We start from the raw sequence: 27,797 nt of genomic DNA, 5'->3' as shown, positions 1-27,797 counted from the left end.
AGAAGCTTATAGATCTGGGCAGAGAGTTGCATGTTCTATCTAAACAGGAATCAGAATTTCTGTTCAATCCCTCTCCTATCATACCTATTTTTCACCATCTCCCAAAGATCCACAAGTCGCTGGTGTGTCCGCCAGGCAGACCTATAATATCTAGCATTGGATCTTTGGGAGATGGTCTATCTAGGTATGTGGATTTTTTCTTGCAGCCGTTGGTTCAACAATTACCGTCATTTTTGAAAGATTCTTTTGATTTACTCCTAGACATAAAAAACTTCACATGGTGTCACACATACACTTGGGTCACATTAGACGTGACGTCTTTATATACAGTCATAGAACACACTAAAGGTATTAAAGCAGTCACTTATTTTCTGAATAATTCTAATCTTCACCTGGCACAAATCACCTTTCTATTGGATAGTGTATTATTTCTACTACAGCACAATTATTTCACTTTTAATAATCAATTCTATTTACAAACACAGGGCACGGCGATGGGGACTTCATTTGCACCTTCATACGCCAATTTGTTTATGGGACTTTGGGAAACTCAACACATTTTCGGTGACACCAACCCTTACAGACATCACATTAAGTTCTATCGTCGCTATATTGACGACCTGTTATTAATTTGGTCTGGAGATGCACACACACTTTCTTTATTCTTTACATACCTTGAATCCAACGACTGCAACCTTAGATTTACACATATGGTACATGATCATCATATCAATTTTTTAGACCTCCACTTGTATGTGGATACTGATCTCTCCATACAAACTAATATTTACAGAAAAGAAAATTCCCGCAACTCTCTGCTCAGAGCGAATAGTGCACACCCTAGACCACTCTTGAACAGCATTCCCAGGAGTCAGTTCTTACGTCTCAGGAGGATATGCTCGAAAGATGAATGTTTTAATGACCAAGCAGAACAACTTAAGACAAGATTCAAGGCTCGTGGTTACTCAGATTGCATTCTTGAAAGTGCATTACAGAATGCAATACAATCTAAAAGAACAGATACATTGTGTAGACAAAAGAACCTTAAAAAGAAAAGAAACATTCAGGAGGGTGACATACCCTTATTTATTACCACATACTCAAGACAAGCTGGCACAATAAGATCAATCCTTAACAAACATTGGGAAGTACTTAGATTAGACGGGGACCTAGACAGAGTCACACTCTCTAAACCAAAAATAGTCTATCGCAAAGCCAAATCATTGGGAGACTACTTATCACCCAGTATGTACAGAGACAGAATGTTACCAGAGAAAGGGCTTCCAAAGGGATTCTACAAATGTGGAACATGCAACTTTTGCAAATATGCATTCCCCATTAAAACAATGAGGAATATTTTCACGGGACACAAATACAGGATTAACTCATTTTTAAATAGTAACTCAAAATATGTAATTTATGTTCTCAAATGTGCATGTGGTTCTAGTTACATTGGTAGGACAATAAGACCATTAAAAATAAGGATCAGGGAACACATCAGAACCATTAAAAATAAAGATGATAACTACCCAGTGGCCAGACACTTCAATAAATGTGTGCAGGGTTCTATAGATCACTTAACATTCAGTACTTTGGAATACATACCTATTCACCCTAGAGGAGGAGACAGAGAAACACTCCTTAACCGTCGAGAAATGCACTGGATTTATACCCTTGGGACATTGGCCCCCAAGGGTATGAACATTGACTGGGAGCTGAAACACTTTTTAAACTAAATTGAACCAATATCAAATTATCACATGATATATAATGTCCAAATCATATAGCATATTCTTCTCGCAACAAGTTTGGTGTGCCTTGACATATCAAAAACACAATAAAACAGTGCATGATGGGTTGTTATAAAGTGTATTAAACAAATCAAATGGGAACCATTATAAAATATGTATACAAATGACAGTCAATAAATGGGTGACTTCTGAGAGATCCTTCATGAACATCTAAATGATATATTGGGAAATAATATAATTCTTCCATTGTGGACTGACATGTATACATATGTTTAGTTCCATATTTATTTTTATTTTCAATCTTATGATGGTACACTATCCACTCTTATCATGTATCTGTTTTCATGTATCTGTCTTTTATGTATCTATTCTATATATACAAATGCTTATGATAAATAATATACTGTGGTAGTTCCCAACATCCTCTATTCATACAAGGCTGTTATAGTGAGAAGTATAATGATATAATTAATATATAGAAGAACATACTAGTATAATTAGAAAATTATCAATACATCTATGCAACTGCACTATTATTAGGCTCTTATAGCTTATTATATCACCAGCTAACTTATACTATTTCATCACACCAATATCAACAGCCTTGCCATATGACTTATACCATTCCGTTATCTCCCTACTACCATTTCAGCCGAGTAGATTGTTTTTCTTGTTTTTCCTATATTGATACATTGTTTTGATTAGGTTTTAATGTTGTTATACACACTGTTTCTCTTTACTGACATACTCTGCAGCCGCTCTGTTGATCAGATACACTACCCGCACTCGCTACACACAGTAGAAATGTTTCATTCATTCCATTGGTTACATTAGACAACCAATGAGATCGTAGCTTGGCGAACTTGCGCGCAAATCATCTTACTGAGATCAGCTGTTAGCGGGGAGAGACCTATATTAACAGGGCGTTTGCAGAGAGTAAAACAGTTCTCTTTGATAAAGGGCAGAAGCCTGAAACGCGTAAGAGATTTTACTTGTCCACTAACATGATGTTGATCATGCAATAAAGGATTTTTACTTACTCTGGTGTATAGCCCCTGCATTTGCTTCGCTGTGCTCCGCTTACCTCCTGCAGGATTTCTCTATTTGGTTTTACTTGGTCAATCTACACTGTAATGTTACAATGTATGTACAGGCATACCCCGCATTAACGTACGCAATGGGACCGGAGCATGTATGTAAAGCGAAAATGTGAAGTGAAGCACTACCTTTTCCCACTTATCGATGCATGTACTGTACTGCAATCGTCATATACAGTACGTGCATAACTGATGTAAATAACACATGTGTAACAGGCTCTATAGTCTCCCCATTTGTGCACAGCTTCGGTACAGGTAGGGAGTCAGTATTGCTGTTCAGGACGTGCTGACAGACACATGCGTGAGCTCCCGTTTGCCTATTGAGCAATATGTACTTACTCGCGAGTGTATTTAAAGTGTGTCCTTAAACCGGGGTATGCCTGTATTGAATGTCTTTATTTATATAGCGCCAAACGTGTACTCAGCGCTTCACAAAGAATACAGTACAGGGAATTATAATAATACAATAAGTGCAGCAAATAAGCAATATGTGCAGCAAAATCAGACAATAGGAAAGGAAATCCCTGCCCCGAAGAGCTTACAATCTAAGACAAAATAATGGCGTAGCCTATAGGCTTATATATGCTTCAGAATAGTCGTTGCTGTCATGTACCATTGTTGAATTCCAAACATTTTATTACAGTAAATATTCAGAAAGAAGGGGACGTATGTAAAGCAACGTACAGTAGAGTAAATAAAATCTGCATCTGTGATGAAGAGGGAGCTGGCAGTACATAGAATTGCAGGCCTCGCTGGCAATGAAAGGAGCAAGAGGTTTAAGGGATGTGGCACTATAGAGGCACTCCAAGCGACACTTTTGTTTTTGTGTGTTTAAAAAAAAAAAAGTAGGGTTGAAGTAGCGGGTCTCCAGAGACATGTCTCTCTTCCACATTGTGCAGACCACTAGAAAGCTGTGACATTCTCCCTTGCAGTTTCCTATTGGCCCAGGTGATGCAGGAAATGGAAACTGCGCAGAAATACCAGCAGCCTCTTCCAGCAGTGTAACCAGGGGGGTGCAAGGGTGAATTTGCACCCCCAAGTATTTAATATATTTACTCGCTATTACAGAGGCCCTGTGCTCTTCCCCACAGCAATGAAACTGTCTGCCGGGATAGAGAGCAGGACCTCTGTCAGAGAGCAGCACTCCTCCATCGACGTCTCGCTGCGACGCCACGCGGCGATGTGTTGCCATGACAACATGCCGTCACGTGACGCAGTGAGGGGATGTCGTGGGACGGCAGGTAAAACTTTGCACCCGCTATAAAGAATTTCTGGTTGCCTCCATCTAACGTATCAGGAAGCATGGGAACCCCCTTCTTCAAATCTATTAAAAACAAACAATGTGTGTCCCCAGGCGTGCTCCTTTAAGGACATACAGTATTGACATTCTCTTTTCTCAGAGGTTTTATAAAGTATGTTCAGTATGCTGTAAAGATGTTCATTGCTGTGATAGAGTAGATGTAAATTGAGACTCATTCTTTAGCACAAGGGAGATGGCGTCACGACATGCAGACTAGTGGCCAGAGTATTCCATTCCTTGCACAATGAAAATATTTTGTTAAATTTGGTGCCAATTTTTCCTTGGCAGAAAACAAGAGAGGGCCTTAATAATGTTAAAGACAACAAGGTTTAATTTTGTTTTTTTGTCCTTTGGGAACCTAGAGAATTTGGTTGTTACAAAATAATCACTCTGGCCGCTGCGGCAGATATAGGTCCATATTCACTGACAAGTGTTAATCTTTAGCACACCTAACTCCCAGTCATTTGTATAGGTGTTAAGTTGTACAGTACTAAAGGAGAGGCTCGGGGACTGAAGGAGAGGCTCGGGGACTGAAGGAGAGGCTCGGGGACTGAAGGAGAGGCTCGGGGACTGAAGGAGAGGCTCGGGGACTGAAGGAGAGGCTCGGGGACTGAAGGAGAGGCTCGGGACCGGGTTTGAACAGGGGAACCTCGTTCAACCCTGCTTGTTCTTCAATGGTCCCTTCCGTCAGAATAATCTATTTCTAATTTTTGAGGTTTCTTAAACTTGATATAGCTTAAGGGCTCAAAAGATAAAAGTCCATCCCTGAAGCCAGTTTTTGACTGAGCCACCTGTGCTGAAGCTGAGATATCCTTAAAACCTCACCTGTTTGGGGGTCTTGAGGACTGGAGTTTAGTACCCCAATTTTAGACAATCACCATTGTTAGCGTAAACTTGTGCTGTTCGGTGGATGATACTGTGGCTTCCGGCACAGACTTTGACCGTCTCAGGCCCTAAGCTATGTCATGTTTAAAAGGTCCCAAAAATTAGAAATAGGTTTATTATTCTGACTCAAGGGACCATTGAACATATAAACATGAAACTGAAATGAATAAAAGCATTATACAGACAGTCCTCGCTTTCCGTCGTTTCACTTTGCAACAAACGACATATCCAACTCATTACAATGCATTCCAATGGGCTGTTTTCCAACGCCAAAATGCCTTATCCGCTAATCACATTAAATTTAACATCAAAACATTTTCTTTCGTATTTTTGGAGAGCAAATTTTAAAACAAAAAGTCAGGGTGGAGCTCTCACACAGTTAAAAAATGTAGGGACTTGAGTCCCTGTGCAAATCTTCAGAACAGTGAATGGAAACAGTGTTCAATTTTAAAAGTGACAACAGTTTACTGTATAAACATATATAGTGACGAAGTGATAGTGATCCACCACCTTCTAAAACGTGATGCATGAACAAAAAAATAAGTTTGAAAATTAGGGCCCTTTATCCTGCCGATCTCTTAGATAAAATTATAGAGACTTTAGTGAACATATACTTGTATATGAAAAATGAACCTAAATCCATATAGAATGGAAAAATGAGCTCCAATCAACCTTAAATGAGTAACCGCTTCCAAGTTTCTTCAGGTGTGTGTATATATATATATATATATATATATATTTTTGTACTCCCCTGAGGAAGGTCCCATTCTGTAGGACCGAAACGTTGGGTTTCTGGATGTATTTTTGCTTTCACTAATACACTTTGATTTTCAACATTGAGTGCTGTCTCTTGTTTACCAATCCTTGGAACGGTAACGTATAACTATATATATATATATATATATATATATATATATATATATATATATATATATATATATATAGTCTTCAAAAAGAAAGAGAGCAAAGTCATTGATGATATCTTCAAATGATAAGCTATGAAGTTTGTCACTTTCGATGCCCGTGACGCTTAGGGTCATACAGTATTTGAACGAAAATGTCCATATTTATAGAGAATCTTCTTTTTCCCATATCTTCTTTATCATAAAATTTTAAAACTTGAACTGAATTCCTTTTTTTTTCTTCTAGTTTTGAGGACCCTCATATTGTGAGGCCTTAAGCTGTAGCTTAGTTGGCTTATGCATAAGTCCGACACTGGGTAGCTTGCTGTCTCTTGGTCTTAAGCCCTGGACTTGTGGTTTTATTAAACATTGTCCCATGCCCAGATATACAGTATCAAGAACAGAACATGGTCAATTGAGAAGAACTGAAGTTAACTGTCACATGGCACAAATCTGGCTGTAAAAGTGTATAATTTGTGAGATTCAGACACAAAGTTATGCAAACTGGGGTGTGCTTCAATTTGACAAATTCTACACTCTGGCGATGATTGGGCTAAAGTTCTTGCAGTTTGCTTTAGTTATGTGGTCTGAAATGTAGAATTGCTTTAAGTCCAGTTGAACTCTGTTTTACTTCTGCCGCTTTATCTCCTCAAGATTGTACTGTAGCTAAGGACGTGAATTGTTTGAACTGCTAGATTGTGCAATATAATACGTGCAGTGCTTACTGAATACTGCCAAAAGTGCAAAGTGCACTGACACAAGCACACACTTTAGAGGCACTTTTTTCTTTTTAACTTTATACCTAGACTGCACTGAATTTATTTCATGAATTACAATTGATTTTCAGTGTGAGCTGGTGATGCTTTTGCACTGTCCATGGCCTGGAACATTCCACCTGAAAACTAGTTATGGTGTGTAGATTGTGAAGTTACTGTATGTCGATGCCATATCAAACTCTAAGGCCTGGGACATGGTCAGTGCTTATGCGCTGACCCGTGCTGCTGCACGGCACTGAGCCCCTGCAGCCGCAATGAGAGCGGCTTTAGCAAGGGCTCATGCACGCGTCAGCACGCTTGGGGAAGCGTGTCTGACGGCGTTTTGAAATTTCCCCGCTTGCCGGAGCGCAGGGCCAGTCACGTGAGTGGTTCGCCCAATGAGGGCGAACCAGCTCCGTGACATCACTGGCCCGCCCCCTGATGGCGCGCTGTGTAAGGCCAGGGAAAGCACCGCTTTCCCTGAGCCTCAGCGCGCCTCAGCACGTTTGAGAGGCACTATGTCCCAGGCCTAAGATGTTCTTTACTGCACCAACTTTATATAATTTGTCTGAAGTGCTTTTGCACCAGTGAATCTATGCTGTAGTATTTCTTACTTGCCAAATTATTTTCATTAGCCAAAGTACAGAAGGTGTTGTTGCAATATTAGCAAATGTTATGCCGGCTAATAATGAAATCTTTCATCTTTGCTTTTGTCACAGACCATGTGCAAGTAACACGTGTTATAATCATGTTAAATACAAATGAATTGTAAGGATCAGAGTTACAGTATTATTGGGGTTTCTATCAGTTTTTATTATTTAAACTAATACATTAAACATTAAGTTTGTATGATATAACCCAGTAACAATTAGTCATACGGTAGTTCACAGAGGGTTTCATGGCGTGTCTTATTGTTGCCTTATATCCATAACTATTACCCCACTTAGAAAGATTTTTTCTAACAGCTGATCAGCTCTGAATTTCAAGCTCTAGCCTTAGATAGTATGAAAAAAAGGACACAGAGTCCATCTACGGTGGAGCAGAAACAAATCACAGGCTTATGACATATAACATCCAATAAATCCCTTATATAACGGATAATAGCAATCTTGATCCTGGGTGTATAAGTCCTTTTAAAGCTGCTCCAATGTAATGAATAGGAGTACTGACATGAAGTGTCATCACAACCTTTAGTTGCTCCACTGTTGGTGTCTCCCCTAGTTGCTTAATAAAGTAGATTTTAACCTATGGTGTGCTGGTTCCTGTACTTTTGCCCTGCGTAGTGCTCCACTTTCCTCCCCAGAGGCTGTTCTTCTAGCCTTAGATAGTTTGTCCTCCAACCAAGTCATGTAGGCCTATATGTGTGGGACATGATGTGTCATAGTACCTCAGCTGCAAAACCTGGTGAAATATTGTGCACCTAATGTATATATATAATGTACAGTATACAACAACAAAACATCTAATTAAACAATAGGATTTTTCCTTGCCTCCAGAAGACTTTGATACATAACCCTTGAGATTTCTACATCTTACAAATGTATTGGGATTCTTTAATAAATTCCAGAAGAACTAAGAATATACATGATTTGTGTTATTTGTTTCAAAATGTACATCAGTTTTCCATTAGCTGTCATCTAACCGATGGTCTGTAAACTCCTGTATGATATCAAGTTGAGCATTATAGTGCATTTTTACAGTAGTGAAATATTATTGAAGCCCTTAACTATACGTTGGATCCATGTAGAAGACAAAAGTGCCAAAGAACTCCAAAATTCCAAGTATGAAAACAGACTTTTATTCAACAAAATATGAGTCTTTTTTTTTTTTTTTTTTTAAATAGTGTGTAGCCCCCTTTCCCCCTGTGTCAGGGTGACTACGTGTGCTGCTATACCTGTGTGGCAAACTAGAGGCATGATCCTCCACCACTGGGAAGCCTTGGGTGTATGTTTACTACTAAACCGCGCTTCCACCTGAGAAGGATCCTCACATAGTAGGATAGCCCCTCCCAAGACAATATGCCCAGTAATACCCACACAGAGTATGGGGAACAGTATTTACTGGGAGGTAATAAACAATGACAACAATAGGAACATAAAGAAGCAAGAACCCACTATATGCACTCAATACCCCCTGATGTATGATGTGAAAATTAAAAATAATTTTTAATGCTATACTAATTCAAATAATGGGTGTTAAAATTCAACAAATGACACACATATATGATACCCTATGATGAATATATATGATATTCCGGGTAACTAAGTAAGGCGACAATTTGAGTTTAATTGGATCAAACTGTCCCAGGGAGCCGGTATACAGTAATCCCTATTAGTGGTTAATTAGGTGTACGCTGGTATCAGTGAGGGGCTGTTCAATACCTGTCTCAGGTGTCAGACAGGTCCCAGATGGTAAAGGTGAAATGTGAAATGGATCATAATATGCTAGGTACAGACAAAAAGATCAATATATCAAACCAGTGTGTGCTCACTTTGCAAATCATAAATCCATAAATGGAAAGTATAGACTCTCTCTACAATCCAACATGTAGCCACCTAACACTAACTGGTTAACTCCTGAATAGTAAAGGAGTGGGCTGTTAAACACAGAACACAATGTGCAGAGGCTCATAGACTCCTATAGGCAGTGTGGTTGTCAGTATACCTGTGCACATATTCATGAATGTGCTTCCACAGTCAGGAGTGCTAATGCCACTATAAAGCTGTGTATGGTGGAAAGAAACCTGTCTAATGTGCAGGAAAAGGTTCCTTGGTGGATACAGGCGTTATATATCAAGCCATTTGCGACTGTGGCAAAGTATATGTTGGTAAGACTCGCCGTTCATTTAAGGTAAGGGTCTTGGAACATATGGGTTCCATACGCAATAAAACGGATAAACCTCTAGCGCGACATATTAATTCTGTGCACCAAGATAAACAAACAACTGTTAAGTTTATTGGTATGGACCAATTCTCAATGGACCGTAGACATGGGGACTAGGACACAGTTCTGTTACAAAAAGAGGCAAGATGGATATATACATTACAGACACTATCGCCCAAAGGTTTGAACGAGGGATTTGTGTTTACCCCGTTCATTTAAGATCACGTCAACTGACCCAGAGCACATATGAGTACAATTGAATATATTGTCAGCGGCATTGCAGTGTCTCCCCCTTTATTAATAGGGGTATATATTCCATCCCTTGTATATATACCTACTGCTACTTACCTCTATGCTGCACAGAAATGTGTTACCCAGCAATCACATTTTGTTACACCGTGACTCCATACTGTATATTTTTAACTGTCGGTCAATTATATAGTACACAGTGTCACACAGCTAAGTGTATGATACACCTATCTACATTATACCACAGGGCCAATTTTCACCTGCCATTTTTATTAGTTGGATTTAATATCCCTTATAACAGGTTAGATATGAATTCCTCTACATCTGAACTTTGTATGCATCATTTACAGACGATGAGTATGCTATAACCTGATTAAATGTACTTTACAAGTTTCATCCATGTTGATAGAGATTTTTCATTATATTTCATCTCAGGGGTTAATACTGTATCTTTACCCCATTACCATGTTCACAATTCGCTGACTATCAGGAGTATTAAACACTGATTGCAGAAATCAAGTGCTGCGGTGCAGTTTACTTTAATTTATGCACTGCTGCAGTTAAGATTGTGACTACATCAACTGCATTTATTTAAGGAGAGTCTAGGTTTATCAGTTAGTGCTGTATTAGTGACTTTTCAATAGCACTGCATGGACACACCTCCAGGAAGAAACTTCCAACCAATAGAAACACAGCAATGCATATATAAGTTTTACTAGGATCTATGGGACTTTCCCCTCACACTTAGCCTTGAGAAAGCATTTCTAATCGCGAAACGCACGCGTTGGCATCTGTCACGTGCACGCGCGCCTCAGTACTCACGTGGTAGCATTATCGCGTTGCAGAGCAAACAGCTGCCAGACGGCTAACGTGCACTCCCTTCAATGTTGGGCAGGAGTCTTTGTGGTGACTCAGTGACGCATGGTGAGGCGAGGGCTGCTTGATTTTCCTTTTTATTTTGTTGCATTAGTGTAACCAGCACTCCTAACGGTGGTAGCACATTCATTAATATGTGCATAGGCATACCGTTTCTAGGGGTATATTAGCCACGGTGTTTGCATTTATGAGTGGTATTAGTTCTATGTATTCATGGACTTCATTAACTACTGCTGCAGCCAAGTTTATTCGAGCATTTGCCCGTTCTTGGCCGCAGCAGTAGCCTGGCGCGCGCCCGAGTGAGACGGGCGCGCGCCGAAGCAGCGGAAGAGCGCCCTCCGATCGGGGCGCTCTCCCTACCGCTGCCGGGTCCGCCGGGTCCCCCGGAACCCCCTGCCGCCGTCCCGCAGATCGCGGGACACCAGGGCTCCCTCGGGGAGCCCTGTACGCGCGTGCAGGGGGCGCAGGCTCCCGAAGACGCGTGACCGCGCGTCTATGACGCGCGGCACGCCGAGGGGCGGCCACTAGCAAGCCGGGAAATCTCCCGGCTTGCGGTACCGACCACACTGCAATAAAGTGTGTCGGTACTGTAGTACACAGGTGATTTATATGTGAATCAATAGGTACATATGTGACTGATTTACCTTCACTGGATCTGTATACCATATGCTGATTGAGCAGTTTACTAACAGTGTGTTCAGTGTTGCTTTGTGGCAGTATTATAACAGTGTCTCTTTCTCACTCAGTATCCACCAAGGAACCTTTTCCTGCCACATTAGACAGGTTTCTTTCCACCATACACAGCTTTATAGTGGCATTAGCACTCCTGACAGTGGAAGCACATTCATTAATATGTGCACAGGTATACTAACAACCACACTGCCTATACGAGTTTTTGAGCCTCTGCACATTGTGTTCTGTGTTTAACAGCCCACTCCTTTACTATTTTGGAGCCAACTTAGCTGCTGTTAGGTGACTATATGTATCCACCATGAAACCTTTTTCTGCATACTAGATAGGTTTCTTTCGATCATACACAGCTTTATAGTGGCATTAGCACTCCTGGCAGTGGAAGCACATTCATGAATATGTGCACAGGTATACTGACAACCACACTGCCTATAGGAGTCTGTGAGCCTCTGCACATTGTGTTCTGTGTTTAACAGCCCACTCCTTTACTATTGTGGAGCCAACTTAGCTGCTGTTAGGTGACTATATGTATCCACCATGAAACCTTTTTCTGCATACTAGATAGGTTTCTTTCGATCATACACAGCTTTATAGTGGTATTAGCACTCCTGGCAGTGGAAGCACATTCATGAATATGTGCACAGGTATACTGACAACCACACTGCCTATAGGAGTCTATGAGCCTCTGCACATTGTGTTCTATGTTTAACAGCCCACTCCTTTACTATTCAGGAGTTAACCAGTTGCTGTTAGGTGGCTACATGTTGGATTGTAGAGAGAGTCTATACTTTACATTTGTGGATTTATGATTTGCAAAGTGAGCACACACTGGTTTGAAATACTGATCTTTTTGTCTGTACCTAGCATATTATGATCCATTTCACATTTCACCTTTACCATCTGGGACCTTTCTGACACCTGAGACAGGTATTGAACAGCCCCTCACTGATACCAGCATACACCTAATTAACCACTAATAGGGATTACTGTATACCGGCTCCCTGGGACAGTTTGATCCAATTAACCTCAAATTGTCGCCTTACTTAGTTACCCGGAATATCATATATATTCATCATAGGGTATCATATATGTGTGTCATTTGTTGAATTTTAACACCCATTATTTTAATTAGTATAGCATTAAAAATTATTTTTAATTTTCACATCATACATCAGGGGATATTGAGTGCTTATAGTGGGTTCTTGCTTCTTTATTACTCACCTTATACGTCACCCATTAGCACCTTACCCCCACATTATTACTTTGTACTTAGCTGAAGCGGGGTTCTTCTATATTGAACTCAACAATAGGAACAGCAATAGACATATATGTTTACCGACCCGAGGAATATCCACACAGTACTTGGGTGCAGAGGCACTAGTATCTGTGTCCATACCCCAATGGCCTTTCCCACCCCCAAGTGTGAGACAGCGCTGCCAACGTGAATGTTGGTGCACTTATGTGGATTCCTTCCCAGATGCTCCAGCTCCCAGGTGTAGCTGAACAACAGTCAACAGTCAGTCTGCTCCAACGACGCCTTCCACCTCCATGTCGGGTGGCTTCCAGCAGGAACGTCCCACCATAGATTAGTCTCTGAATGTATGTGGTCTGATCCCAGACCACAAGTTACGTGTCACTGCGTGGCGTAGACACTGTGTCCCTGTTACTGTACAACACAGGGAAAAGGGTTCCTAACTATGGGCTTCCCTATACAGCTTCAGGTGCCTACTGTGAGTTGACTACACTGCGCATGCGCAATGCGTCCTCTATGCCTGCGCCAGTCCCAAGATGGCCACCGAATCTAACTGAGCACTGTGAATGCACAACTCACCCTTCAGCATCCACGTGCTTACACAAGATGGCGACGGCCTCCTTAGTTGGGCACCACGGAGCTCCGGCAATGCGCCCGCCCGCAGCACCTGCCTAAACCTCCTGCTCCTGTGCCGCTGGTTCCCCCACTTTCATGGGGAACCAAAGGGGGCCGAGGGGATTCCCAGAAGGACTACACTCTCCTGCCCTTCTGCAAATGGGTACCTATCTCTAATGGCCGCCGCAACTGTCCTGGACTCTGCGAATGCGCGCTCTATCGCGCATGCACGAACATTCACAAAATGGCGTGCCCTGTGGTAGGTGACACCGCAGAGTCCCGGCGACCTGCTCGCCACACCATTGTACGTCGCCGGCAGCCAGCCAGCCGCTCACTTCCGCAGCTGCACTACCAACCGGGAGGTAAGAAGCACGGGGAAGACCTGTTTACAAGTGAATAACAGAGGGAAGGGGCGAAGAGGTAGCACAGTGGTCCCAGTCTAAGCCGACATCTACATCACATTATAGGGCACCTTTTTCAAGGCATTGACTGCGGATCGAACAGCCACCAATTTGTAAAGACTAACACTTACAATGGAAGAAGAGAGGTCATTGGTACCACACATACAAAAGGTGAATTAGATTATTTCTATCAATGACACAGTCATAATCAACCCCCTTGCTCTCAAAAAAAAAAAACCTTGCACTACAATTGTCTACGGTCTCTGTTTCCACCTCGTCAAAGTTGAGTGCATTATTCTAGACCTGTAAATCTCCGATTAGGATTTGTCTCGTTCATCCCTAAAATGTTTAACCAATTTTAAACCTGCATTCACTTTTTTTTTTTTTTATTAAATGCTGATTCTCTACAACTCACATTCTTAGTTGACAAATAGTCTTTCCAAAGTCAATGAAATTGCAAGGTCAAATAAGAACATAAACTATATAAGAAGTCCTGATGATAAAATCCATAGTTTTATAGACTTACAGTAGAGGCAACGTTTATTCTAACATTTGCCGTAAACTAGCCGGGTTACATTCTGGGTATGTGCTGGGTATGTGCTGGGTATGTGCTGGGTATGTTCTGGGCTAGTTTGAGGCACGTTTAAGGCATTTCTGCATTGACTAACGACCCATAGGATTAACACAGCAGGGATCCCTGGCATTCCAATTCAGTTTGAATGGGACTGCCAGGGACCCCTGCTGTTAATCTGATGGGCCATTATTCAATGCAGAAATGCTGGGGCTAGTTTAAGGAAAGTTTAAGGCATGTATTCAGAATGTACCTGGGTGTTTCCTGGGTTTTTTGGGGAATTGCCACTGGTTTTTGTTCGAATAAGAGTTGCCTCTACTGTAATGTGCACCCGCCTTTAGTGTAAAATGTGGGATTGTATAGGACGCATATGCAATGGAGTGGTGAGTAACCAGTCTCCATGTTTAGTAGCCTTGATCCCTCAGTGACAGGACGTCATAACCGAAGGAAATACCTGTAGATGTGGGCAGCTCCTTCACTGACGTGGGGGTGAAGCGGTTTGGGGGAATTAGGAGGCTACGTATACAGTGGGCAGGGGCGTGTGGTCAGTCGCCCTGCCAGTAAGTTAGCATGTCCGTCGCAGAACTTATTGGCCTGCTGCAAGCCAAAGCGTTGGGATACAAGGAGAAGGTGGCTTCGGTGTCAGCTCTCTGGCCTTCTGGAAGAAGCAGTGCTTTAAGCAGGAGGGGGGTCGCTTGGTCACTACAGCCCCGGATCACCAGGGGGAGCGGAAGAGGCTGCGGGACCCAGCTTTAAGAGTAGTGGCGCAGAGGATGGAGGTGAAGCTGATCAGCCTGCAATTCCCAGTAGAGCTATGGAATGTGGCGATAGTCCCATGATGGAGTAGGTACGAGCTTCCGTAGCACGAATATGTGGGGTGCCAGCACGGCTGCTTGCCGCAAATATCAGGAGCTAGCAGGGGATCTGGGCCTAGATATATCAGAGGTGGGGGCCCTATAAACATATGTGCTCTCCCTGAAGGAAAATGGTTTGGCTGGCGGTTAAGTACAAAGGAAGATAGTGGGAGTGTACTTTTTTTCATGACGCTGTTGGGGAGGATCTTATGAAAATATTCATGGTCCGGAGTGTTGTAGCAGGGTTGGAAAGGGGATAGTCAGTGCAGGATGGCAGAAAGCCAGTTACACCGCTAGTACTCGAGAGACTGTTTCAAGCGACAGGGAGAGTTTGCTTTTTGCAGTTTGAGGCAAAATGTTTTAACTTTGCGTTTACCTTGGCCTTTTTTGGGGTTCTGCAGGTGGAAGAGCTGATCTGCGGGGCGAGGGAGGACTGTGGTTTGAGGATATGGTGCAGGGGCTGAGGTCCATTAGGATGCTCATATGTCGGTCAAAAACTGACCAGCAGGGCAAGGGGTCGTGGGTCTCGCTTGGAGGCTTAGCAGGTAGTACAACTGGGCTGGTGGAGTCTTTGGAAGCATATTTGGAAGTGAGGCCCCCTGTCCCAGGTCCATTGCTGGTACACACTGGAGGGCAGCAAATGGGTTCCAATACCAGCGTGTATTTCAGTTATGCCGAAAGGCATTTGTGTTTACAAAGCACTCGGTTCGACACCCATGCCTCCGCATAGGGGCTGCAACTGAGGCAGCTAGGTGTGGAGGTAATACAGAGGATTGGGTGCTGGGTCTCAAACTGGTAACGGTCTTGCGTTAGGCCGGCATTTGTTTAAAGGGCGGGAACTGATCCTTATAATGCCATTCTAGGTTTTACAGCTAGGGACGTATGGATCATCAGGGATTCATTCATTCAGTGGAAAAGCGAAATTCGTGCATCCGTACGGAAGAAACCTGGTTTTGCATAGAGATCAGGTAGATGTTTTTTGGTGGGAAGCAAGGGTATGCGGTGTGTGACATCTGCTATTGATTTTGGCAAGGGACAGGAGACCCCTGCAGGTCCTGATCCTCCACGTAGGGGGAAATTATCTGGCTGTGGTTTGATCTTGGAGCTAGTTTAGGCAGTTACGAAGAACCTGGCCCAGATACATGTGGCGGTCCAGGTCATCTGGTCGGATATCGTTCACAGGGAGGTCTGGAGAGGGGACCAAGTAGCACAGGCGAAAAAAGATAAACAGGGTGGTGGGGTGCTTTGGGTTACAGTTTGGGGTTCATTGTTGAACCAGCCCAAATTCGATTCGGCTACTAGTGGGTTGTTTTAGAGTTGATGGGGTGCATCTGTCTGACATTGGTTCTGATCTATTTAATAACACAACCAGGATGGGCTTAAAGGGTTCTGGCGGTACAGGGTTAGTTTAAGTGGGGTTAAATAGCGCCATAGGTGGCGGTAGTTGTGGGGATAAGTGTGATTAACCTTGCCAGATGGGGCTCCATAGTCGGTAAAGCCTGGTGGTTGATGGGCGTGGTGAGTGGGCACGGCTCATTTAAATGTGAGTTCCTTGGGCCCATTCTCACCAAACAGCCGGGCAGTGCTGTTACAGTACCTTTTGGCCTTTATCCAATGAGCGAGCACTCTGGCAGGGGGTTGGCACCTATCAGGTTCATTGATGTTTTACTAAAAAGCTGTGGCCTTGTACCTCCAGACCTTGTTTGTGGTTATTTATTTAGTTACAGTGGGATTTGGGTCACTGAGAGCAGAGGGAGTGGGGGGAAGGATCATCCTCGCAGTCTCCAAGGTCAAGGTGCTGACTTCTCCCTTGCAAAAATCTATGGTTCGTGAGTGCTACAAACCATTCTATTACAATATTTCTACATCGTACTGTATGCAGGTTACCAGATGTACAGCAGATCAAATCATTAGTATTGTATGTATTGGTCCAATGTGACATTTTACGCGTATGTTGGCTCACAATTCATAGAACTGGAGTGTGTTTCAGCCCACTTTTTTTTTTTTTTTTTAACAATCTTTTTTCCTTTATTGGAGACAGATAAAAGTTGGTACATTCAGGGGTTACAATCAGTACAGTATTTAACAATCGGATAGGATTAAGTTGACTTGGTTGTGTTCTATGGAGACAGTCTCAATAAAGCCTTTTCTCAGTTTTATGTCAAAAAAGAGATGGGTAGGGGGAGACTCAGGTTGGGGGGGGGATAGATGGGAACGACAAAAGATGGGTTGGGGGGGGCAAGTTTCGGGGAGGGTCGGAGGAGGGGGGGGGGGGAGGCGTTGGGGAGTTCCTCTCTTATTGTCAGTGCCGGGGGGTAAGTGAGGGGAGATGGGTTATTTTATGTAGTTGGGTCTAGTCTGGTGTCGAGATTCCTAGACTTATCCATGGTTCCCAGGTGTTGTGGAATTGTGGCATTTTTTGCCTGAGCATTGCTGTTAGCCTTTCCATGCTCATGACTAGGTTTATTCTGTTTACTACTGTCCTTCGTGAGGGTGCTTTCAGTTGTTTCCAGGCTGCTGCAACTGTACATCTCGCGGCCGTGAGTATGGCCGACATCAGTCTGGCCTCGGGGGCCGGGATGTCCTCCATTGGGCTGCCCAGCACGTATGTCAGAGGGTCCAGCGGGACCTCCAGGCCCAGGGTCTCGTCTAGCAAGCTCTGGATTCTAGTCCAGAATTTCTGGATTTCGGGGCATGTCCACCATATGTGGGCCATGTCCCCTTTCTGTCCACATCCCCTCCAGCACAGGTCCGATGCGCCGGGGAAGATCTGGCTCAGCCTACTCGGGGTCAGGTACCATTGAAATAGTATTTTGTATATGTTTTCTTTTGTTACTGTGCAGATTGAAGTTTTGGGGGCTGCCTCCCAGATGTCCTCCCACTCCTCGAGGTCTAGGGGTACGCCCAGGAATATACACCATTTTTGCATATAGGCATGTGTGGGCGAGGGGAGGGAATTTTCGATTATTCTGTAAATTGACGTAATTAGTCCCTTCTGGTATTCTCTCACTTGGCAGAGGGACTCAAATTTGGTTATGGGGGGGAATTTTGAGGACGCGGACAGAGCTCTGAGAAAGTGTCGTAGCTATAGGAATGCAAAAATGGGGAGGTGGGGGGCCGCTAATTTGTTTTTGAGCTCCTGGAAGGACAGAGCTTCATTATTCTCCAGCAGATCCGCTACCGTGCTAATATGAAGGTCCTGAAATAGACCGATTTGGGCTTGGGTGCATCCCGGAGGGAATTCAGGGTTCCCAAGTATGGGGGTGAGTTGGGAGGGGGGAGAAGTTAGGCCATATTTCCCTCTGTTTTTGGACCAGATAGACCACGTGCATTTCATTGCTCCTAACTCAAATTTCCGGGGAGGTTTTCCTTTATATTCTGGGGACCATAGCAATATAGGGAGGGGGAGAGGGGATATATAGCTAGCCTCCATTTCTAACCAGCAGGTTGTACTCGGGGGGCTGTTCCAGACTACTGCTTGTCTGAGCTGGGTCGCGTGGTAATATCTGACCACATCTGGTACCCCTAGTCCACCCCTCGTTTTAGCTGCTAAGAGCACTGACCTCGGGACTCAGGGTTTCCGATACTTCCATATAAATTGCATTATTTGCTTTTGAATATCCTTTAGGTCGGCTAACGGTATTGGGATTGGGAGGGTTTGGAAATAGTATAACAGTCGGGGAAGGATATTCATTTTAGCGGAGACGATTCTGCTGAACCAGGAGATCTGGTATGTATTCCATGTCTCTAGGTCTCTCTTGATTTGACTAAATAGGGGGGGATAGTTTGTTTTATATAGCATGGAGTACTTTTTAGTGATTTTTATTCCTAGGTATTTTATATGGGACAAGTTCCATCTATATTTGTAGTTTGATTGGAGAAGTTTCCATGTGGCTTCGGGGAGGGATATATTCAGTGCCTCAGATTTGTCCCTGTTTATCTTGTAGTCTGAGGCCTGACTAAATTCATCTAATAATTTGTGGAGATTGGGCAGGGAGATATGTGGGTTAGCTAGGGTCAGAATGACGTCGTCCGCGAAAAGGGATATTTTGTAGTTTTTGCCAGCTATAGTTACACCTGTGATGTTCGGGTCTGCTCTAACTTGGGCCGCCAGAGGTTCTATTGATATTGCGAATAGCAAGGGGGATAGGGGGCAGCCCTGTCTGGTTCCATTTCTAATGTGGATCGGACTGGATTGTCCTCCTGGTAATTTTAAGCATGCCGTGGGGTTCTGGTAGAGTGCTCTGACCCCCTCTAGAAACGGGCCTGAGAAGCCGAATTTGAGCAGGGTTTTGTCTAGGAAGGTCCATTTGATCCGATCAAAGGCCTTCTCGGCGTCTAGACTGAGGATCATGGCTTGAAGTTTGTTGAGATGCACGTGGTCAATGATATTAATAATCTTGCGGGTGTTGTCAGAGGCCTGTCTTCCTGACACAAATCCCACTTGGTCTATATGAATTAGTCTGGGGAGAATAGGGTTTAACCGGTTTGCTAGGATCTTGCTAAAGAGTTTCAGGTCTGTGTTAAGCAGGGAGATTGGTCTGTAGCTACCGCATTGCAGCGGGTCCCTTCCTTCCTTGTGTATAATTGCTAGGTTGGCAGCTGTAATTGTGCCTGGGATCGGGGCTCCTTCTAGGAAAGAGTTGAACATATCGAGTAGAAAGGGGGAGAGCGGCATGCTAAATTTTTTATAATAGGCGTTTGAGAAACCGTCTGGACCAGGGGTTTTGGCTATCTTAAGGGTGCTTATGGCTTGTGCCAATTCCTCCTGGGTGATCTTACCATTTAGGGCTTTGAGTTCCTCTTCCGTGAGAGATGGTAGATTACATCTTGCTAAAAATTGCGAGATATAGTCTACGTCTACTGGGTCTTGGTTGGGGGGGTGGAGATTGTAGAGATCTGTATAATATTTTGCAAATTCTTGGGCTATTTCTTTTTCGATGTAAGTGGTGTGGCCTCCTTTAGTGTGGATTCTAGTAATTTGGCCCCTTGTTTTTATGCCCCGAAGTTTTGATGCTAATAGTTTATCAGCTTTGTTGCCTTTGTCATAAAACTTCTGGTTGGACCATTTAAGTTTTCTCTCCACCTCCTCTAATTGGGATTGTCTTAGTTCGGTCCTAGTTTTTTCAAGTATTCTGAGTAGTTTCTTGGAGGGTGACTTTTTATGCTGGTGTTCCAAGGTAGTTATTTTTTCAGTTAGCTCTTTTTGCATTTTTAGTTTCTGCTTTTTTTTATAAGATGCTAGGGAGATTAGATCCCCTCTGATTTGAGCTTTGTGGGCTTCCCACAGTGTTGACGCTAGGGGGACTGACCCTTTGTTTTGTTCAAAGAACATATTTAGTTTGTGTCGAATCGTATCTACTGTTTGGGGGTCGTTCAGTAAGGTATCATTAAGTTTCCAATTATAGGAGGTGTGTTTCACAAACGGGAGAGTTAGGGTCAAATCTATCGGGGCATGGTCAGACCACGTTATTGGTCCTATATTGGAGTGGGAGGACGCCTGGAGGACATTTGTGGAACCTATGAAATAGTCGATCCGCGAGTATGATTGGTGCGGGGCCGAGAAGAACGTATAGTCCCTCTGGCCGACGTGCTGGGCCCTCCAAATATCTGTGAGGGAGAAACTTTTTAAGACCTCTCTAAGTTTTGTCGCTTTTTGTTGGGTCTGGGCTACATATTGGGTGGACGGTTGGGTGGTTCTATCCTGATCGGGGGATAGGGCCATGTTGAAATCGCCAACTATGAGTCAGCCCACCTTTTTAATGGTGGGGTTTAAAGCAAGAACTTACTATATCAACCTTGCTGTATATTAGTAAGTGATGCATTGTGCATTCCGTCAATAGTGGAGAAATGAAAAAATATAGAAAAGGGCTTTTAAACTTTGTCTATTTGGCCAAATCCATCCCAGAAGAACTTGTGAGGCCTGTAAGCCATCTGCTGCTAATGTAATTGCCATTGCTCAACCTGCCAAATTCAGCTAAAATAATACAAATATAATGAAACCATTAAAACTTCTTGTAACATGTTCACATTTTATTGGTCGTGCTCCAAACACGGACTTTTTGTTTTCATCTGGCATCTACAATCTATTTATGCAGTAAAAATGCAGAATTTGACTTTTGGGCACCACCGTTTAGCCACCAAGAACTGTCAGTCGCCGTTTCGCCCCTAAGGTAAGTGATTAGCTTTAGCATTAGTGGTCAACTTTTAACCGTCTGGGGTAAGGTTAGGGGATTTGGATATTTATGTTAGGTTAGGAGTTTTATGGCAAGGGTAAAGGTTTTTAGGGTAAAGATTAGTATTGGCATTAGGGGTTTTAGGGTAAGGGGTGAACTGGTTAGGGTATGAAGTTAAGGTTAGGGGTTTTTAGGGGAGGGGGGGGGGTAAGGTTAGGAGGTTACAGTATACATTACCTTGGGGGCAAAAGGTCTGGCAGCGAAAGGTCCTAGACATGTCAAAATGTGCCCCTTTTATTTTGCCCAAACAATGCTTTCCTTACTTTATAAAAGGCATATCTGCAGGCCCCTCCAAACCTTCATTCAGAGAAAGTTCCATTGTCACCACTGCTGCCTGGCAGAAATATGGCAGTAATATTCATTTGAAGCAAATTCCAGTCTGATTATGTCAGTGACCTCACTAGAGCGGGAGAGCCAATAAATAGTGAATTCTGGGAGAGCAAATAGCAATAGGGTGCAATTGATATATTGTGGGTGATTATTCTGCTTGCACTGCTTTTATGTTGAAACATGAATGTTAGCATTTTTTAATCGGTGAGATAAATAGCCTCAATAAATGTGACTTGTCGGAGATTACACAGAAGCGTATATAAGCTCAATTTAATTAGAACTGCAAGAGTTCAATCATTGCACCGGAACGGTTGTTAACTTTGTGTTTATACAACACTGTGTTTGTTGTCTTAATTATTTTTTGCTATCAAAATCTTCTTGCAAATGTTTACTTTCTCAGGAAGGTGTATATGGGTCAGTTGAACTAAACTATTGCATTTCTTGTCAATTAGATTTCAATTTATTTTGAGTTCACAATCTAAATAGAAGTCCCAGTCCCTATGTATAGAGTGCAGTACATACTGTATGGAATAAACAATTCTTGTCTTGCTACTCCATGCAAATCCCTTCAGTTTGACAAATATATCTTATTAACCTCTTGCAGGTATCCTTCTGTGAGCAGCTCCACATTGGTTGTATTTCCTGTAGAACTTATATGATCTTTAGAGATTTTTTTTTTTTGGAACAATAAAAAAATAAGAGGCAGTTAGCAATGTAAAACAACTGCTAAAGTCTGTCTCTCTGTCTCTGTTTCTGTTTTTTTTAACGTTTGGAAGCAGGTGTTCCCCCTGGAGCTGAATCCATGTTATTTTTAGCTCCGGTTCTGTAGTATTAGATGACATTTATTTTTTTCTAATTTAAACTCAATGCTTTTTTTAATTACTTTTAATATGAGCATCCTTTTGATTTCTTTAGCAGCCTTCCCCAGTAATGCAAGATATTTGCAACACATTACTGTTTGGGATCATTTGTTGCCTATATTCCCATCAGTTTAAGCTGCAAACTGTAACAATAGATAATGTTACCTTAGTATATTAAGAATACATTGTAGCTGCTGAGTTACACATTGATTGAAGGATTGATTGAAAATGAAAGGCAGCCATTTAGTGAAGCAATATCTTTGCTGATCAATCACAGGAGAATGAATCGAACGGCAGCTTGCAGTAGGTATTTACTTTTCTTAAAGGCACTCAAATGCTGCATATAGTAAAACAAAAAAATTATGCAACCTGGAATAAATCTTGCTTACAGTACATTGCACTTCACCATAAACTGGTTTAAAACATTGCCAGGATAGCTATAACTATTTGCAAATGCTTATATTGGTCTGATTGTAGGTATTAGTCACCTAGTTACCTTGTTCTTTTAGTTTTACATGAGATTGCACCTTTAAAGTATCAGTTTGTGCTGCTTCTTTTTCATTTGGGGGGGGGGGGGTGGGGGGGGGGGGTAGGGAGGGGATTTTACATTACCTGAACTGGGGGTCCCTTAGTGACATTTACAGTCCCCTGACAAAAAATACCAGAAAAGTGGGGACTGTTGCTTTAATATGATTACCAGCAATGACTAAGCAATAATACTACTCGTTAATTAATGGTGTTTCTGCCCCACCCTCCCTTTTCTGTGCTCACTTCCTTCACCTGCCTTCATTTGCCTATGCATCCTCAGTATCCTTTCCTATTGAAGACGACTTGAAAGGCAAGTTTGACTTCTTCATCTTTTTCCTCACTGCACATAATCCCCTTTCCAGACAACTTCCCTTACAGATCACTTTACAGCACCTCTCCTTCACATGCGTATTTGTTAATCAACTACATGTACGTGTATTTGCTTTAAAGAGACAGTCCAAGCAGCTTAAAAAAAATGGCAAATATTTTTTTTTTTTTTAAATAAATGCAGCCTTTGATTACCTTTTTTATTGAAAATCAATTACCTAAGCTGGCGATTGATTCATTCTCCCGTGATCGATCACGGCAACAAGCTATCACACACAGGAAAGTGTTACAAAGATCTTGCACTGCTGTGAAGTTGTGCTAAAGCCTGCTATAGAAATCAAAGGATGCTCGGTCTGTTAAAACTCATTAAAAATTGCATTGAGTTGAATTTTAAAATAAAAAAAGGTAGTAAGTATTATCCTGTACTACAGAAGTGATTTATTTACAAAAACACACAGGTAGGATATTACTTGGATTGCTATGTAAAGAAGAACTGTGCAGTTCTTTAGCTTTATTGGAGAGATATCCCTTTGCCTCTGATTGCAGTAAACCAAAAACATGGGTTTTGTTTTTCTTACTACTGTTTGAAGAAAATTATTTTGTTAGATAAATCCTTATCGATATGTTTAACTTCTCACTAACTAAGGATCCAGATATACTATGAGCCTAAAAATGTCACCATGAATTACAATTTTTTCTTTGTTGGTAATGTAACTTGTTTTCATGGCCATTAGGCCGCGCTTATAGAGCCGTCGATGGCGACGGTGACGCCGCCACAGGCGAAAGCTATATTTCGCTGGTCGGTGGTGTCGCGGGTTTCCTGGCATTTGATTGGTTCAAGGGCTGTCACATGAGGCGACAGTCCTTGAAAAATCAAATTTTGCCGGCCACCGGTTTTCTCCGTCGCATTGTCGCCGTCGCGCTTACTATAAGCGCATGCGGTGACGGCAATGCATTTGTTTTCGGGCGACGTCGCGGCGCTGGCACTATAAGACTATATGGCCTTAGAGTTTGTGGCAGGTTTCAATAGTGAGCACAAACGTATCAATTGGATTCAGTTGATTTCTTAGGAGTATCCAGAGTAGGAGTTACTACACTAAACTATAGGATACACTCAGAAATAATGAGGCAGCTTGTACAATGGGGTAGAAATGTTAGATATGTTCGCTTCAAATTCCAGTCCAACAACCATCCTCCCTCCAAACATACAAGAAGATTGTACTGTAGGTGCTGAGATAAAAGCTCAGGGTGTATCACTGTGGGGTAAAGGAAGCATTGTGTGTGTGTGTGTGTGTGTATATATGTGTATATATATATATATATATATGTGTGTGTGTGTGTGTGTGTGTGTGTGTGTGTGTGTGTGTATATATATATATATATGTATGTGTGTGTGTGTATATATATGTATATATATATATGTGTGTGTGTATATATATATATATATATACACACACACACACACACACACACACACACACACACACACACACACACACACACACACACACACACATATATATATATATAACAGTGCTTGACAAATCACCCAAAAATGTACTCGCCGAACCAAAAAATCTACTCGCCACCTACTCCCGCCCCCAGTCCCGCCCCCAACCCTGCTTTAAAATAAAATATATAAATAAAATAAATTTAATAAATTCCTAGTAAGAACAACATTCGTTTTTGACATAAGTTTATTTATCGTATTACATTATACAACCATTAGTCCTTGTTACGTGTGTGTGTGTGTGTGTGTGTGTGTGTGTGTGTGTGTGTGTGTGTGTGTGTGTGTGTGTAAGTAAATGTCGGCTCTAAAAATAAAAGCCAGATGTGAATGACTAGTTTCCTGAACCCCTTAACCAGTGTCTGGACGTCCCCGCTTCACAATACCTAAAGCAGCAATCCCGCCTGGGATCTTACCTGATCCGTAGTCCCTCAATGTCCAGGTACTTCATCCCCGCAATGTTATACATTGGAGGGGATGTGTTCCCTACCTGTCTCCTGGGTTAGGGGGGGTTCCGATGTCTCCTGTGTGAAGCTTGAGTCAGATCTGGAAGAAAGCAGTATGTTATTTCGGTGTAGTATAGTTAAGATATATAGGGTAAATAAGATATCCAGATCCAGAGTGTGAGATAGACAGAGTGTGGGTGAGATAGACAGAGTGTGGGTGAGATAGACAGAGAGTGTGGGTGAGAGAGACAGAGAGTGTGGGTGAGAGACACAGAGAGTGTGGGTGAGAGAGACAGAGAGTGTGGGTGAGAGAGACAGAGAGTGTGGGTGAGAGAGACAGAGAGTGTGGGTGAGAGAGACAGAGAGTGTGGGTGAGAGAGACAGAGAGTGTGGGTGAGAGAGACAGAGAGTGTGGGTGAGAGACACAGAGAGTGTGGGTGAGAGACACAGAGAGTGTGGGTGAGAGACACAGAGAGTGTGGGTGAGAGACACAGAGAGTGTGGGTGAGAGACACAGAGAGTGTGGGTGAGAGACACAGAGAGTGTGGGTGAGAGACACAGAGAGTGTGGGTGAGAGACACAGAGAGTGTGGGTGAGAGACACAGAGAGTGTGGGTGAGAGACACAGAGAGTGTGGGTGAGAGACACAGAGAGTGTGGGTGAGAGACACAGAGAGTGTGGGTGAGAGACACAGAGAGTGTGGGTGAGAGACACAGAGAGTGTGGGTGAGAGACACAGAGAGTGTGGGTGAGAGACACAGAGAGTGTGGGTGAGAGACACAGAGAGTGTGGGTGAGAGACACAGAGAGTGTGGGTGAGAGACACAGAGAGTGTGGGTGAGAGACACAGAGAGTGTGGGTGAGAGACAGAGAGAGAGGGTGAGAGACAGAGAGAGAGGGTGAGAGACAGAGAGAGAGGGTGAGAGACAGAGAGAGAGGGTGAGAGACAGAGAGAGAGGGTGAGAGACAGAGAGGGTGAGAGACAGAGAGAGGGTGAGAGACAGAGAGAGGGTGAGAGACAGAGAGAGGGTGAGAGACGGAGAGAGAGGGTGAGAGACGGAGAGAGAGTGTGAGAGACGGAGAGAGAGTGTGAGAGACGGAGAGAGAGTGTGAGAGACAGAGAGAGAGTGTGAGAGACAGAGAGAGAGTGTGAGAGACAGAGAGAGAGTGTGAGAGACAGAGAGAGAGTGTGAGAGACAGAGAGAGAGTGTGAGAGACAGAGAGAGAGTGTGAGAGACAGAGAGAGAGTGTGAGAGACAGAGAGAGAGTGTGAGAGACAGAGAGAGAGTGTGAGAGACAGAGAGAGAGTGTGAGAGACAGAGAGAGAGTGTGAGAGACAGAGAGAGAGTGTGAGAGACAGAGAGAGAGTGTGAGAGACAGAGAGAGAGTGTGAGAGACAGAGAGAGAGTGTGAGAGACAGAGAGAGAGTGTGAGAGACAGAGAGAGAGGGTGAGAGACAGAGAGAGAGGGTGAGAGACAGAGAGAGAGGGTGAAAGAAGGTGAGAGAGGGTGAGAGACAGAGAGAGAGGGTGAGAGACAGAGAGAGAGGGTGAGAGACAGAGAGAGAGGGTGAGAGACAGAGAGAGAGGGTGAGAGACAGAGAGAGAGGGTGAGAGACAGAGAGAGAGGGTGAGAGACAGAGAGAGAGGGTGAGAGACAGAGAGAGAGGGTGAGAGACAGAGAGAGAGAGGGTGAGAGACAGAGAGAGGGTGAGAGACAGAGAGAGAGGGTGAGAGACGGAGAGAGAGGGTGAGAGACGGAGAGAGAGTGTGAGAGACAGAGAGAGAGTGTGAGAGACAGAGAGAGAGTGTGAGAGACAGAGAGAGAGGGTGAGAGACAGAGAGAGAGGGTGAGAGACAGAGAGAGAGGGTGAAAGAAGGTGAGAGAGGGTGAGAGACAGAGAGAGAGGGTGAGAGACAGAGAGAGAGGGTGAGAGACAGAGAGAGAGGGTGAGAGAAGGTGAGAGACAGAGAGAGAGGGTTAGAGACAGAGAGAGTGGGTGAGAGACAGAGAGAGAGGGTGAGAGACAGAGAGAGAGGGTGAGAGACAGAGAGAGTGTGAGAGACAGAGAGAGGGTGAGAGACAGAGAGAGAGAGGGTGAGAGACAGAGAGAGAGAGGGTGAGAGACAGAGAGAGAGGGTGAGAGACAGAGAGAGAGGGTGAGAGACAGAGAGAGAGAGGGTGAGAGACAGAGAGAGAGGGTGAGAGAAGGTGAGAGACAGAGAGAGAGGGTGAAAGACAGAGAGAGAGGGTGAGAGACAGAGAGAGTGTGAGAGACAGAGAGAGTGTGAGAGACAGAGAGAGGGTGAGAGACAGAGAGAGAGAGGGTGAGAGACAGAGAGAGAGAGGGTGAGAGACAGAGAGAGAGGGTGAGAGACAGAGAGAGAGGGTGAGAGACAGAGAGAGAGGGTGAGAGACAGAGAGAGAGAGGGCGAGAGACAGAGAGAGAGAGGGCGAGAGACAGAGAGATAGAGGGCGAGAGACAG

At 43.4% G+C, this 27,797-nt stretch overlaps 2 protein-coding genes across 3 annotated transcripts in view; one reads left to right on the top strand and one right to left on the bottom strand.

Moving 5' to 3' along the window:
• RPS12 (ribosomal protein S12) overlaps positions 1–27,797 on the bottom strand; it is a 248,085-nt gene that overhangs the window by 17,806 nt on the left and 202,482 nt on the right. The gene's annotated exons all lie outside the window — the stretch shown is intronic.
• The window catches only part of SLC18B1 (solute carrier family 18 member B1), a 136,620-nt gene that overhangs the window by 9,786 nt on the left and 99,037 nt on the right, over positions 1–27,797 (top strand). Inside the window, exon 1 of one of the 2 annotated variants that reach the window (XM_075597346.1) lies at positions 23,280–23,345. The exons of the other annotated variant lie outside the window; for it this stretch is intronic. The gene's annotated coding sequence lies outside the window, so the exon portion shown is untranslated. Of the gene's footprint in view, positions 1–23,279; positions 23,346–27,797 lie in introns of those variants that run through there. 2 annotated transcript variants of the gene reach the window in all.

The sequence above is a fragment of the Ascaphus truei genome, chromosome 4 (assembly GCF_040206685.1).
Source record: "Ascaphus truei isolate aAscTru1 chromosome 4, aAscTru1.hap1, whole genome shotgun sequence".
NCBI classification, from domain to species: Eukaryota; Metazoa; Chordata; class Amphibia; order Anura; family Ascaphidae; genus Ascaphus; species Ascaphus truei.
Note: the sequence above shows the minus strand (reverse complement) of the source record. Positions and strands in the feature narration are given on the sequence as shown.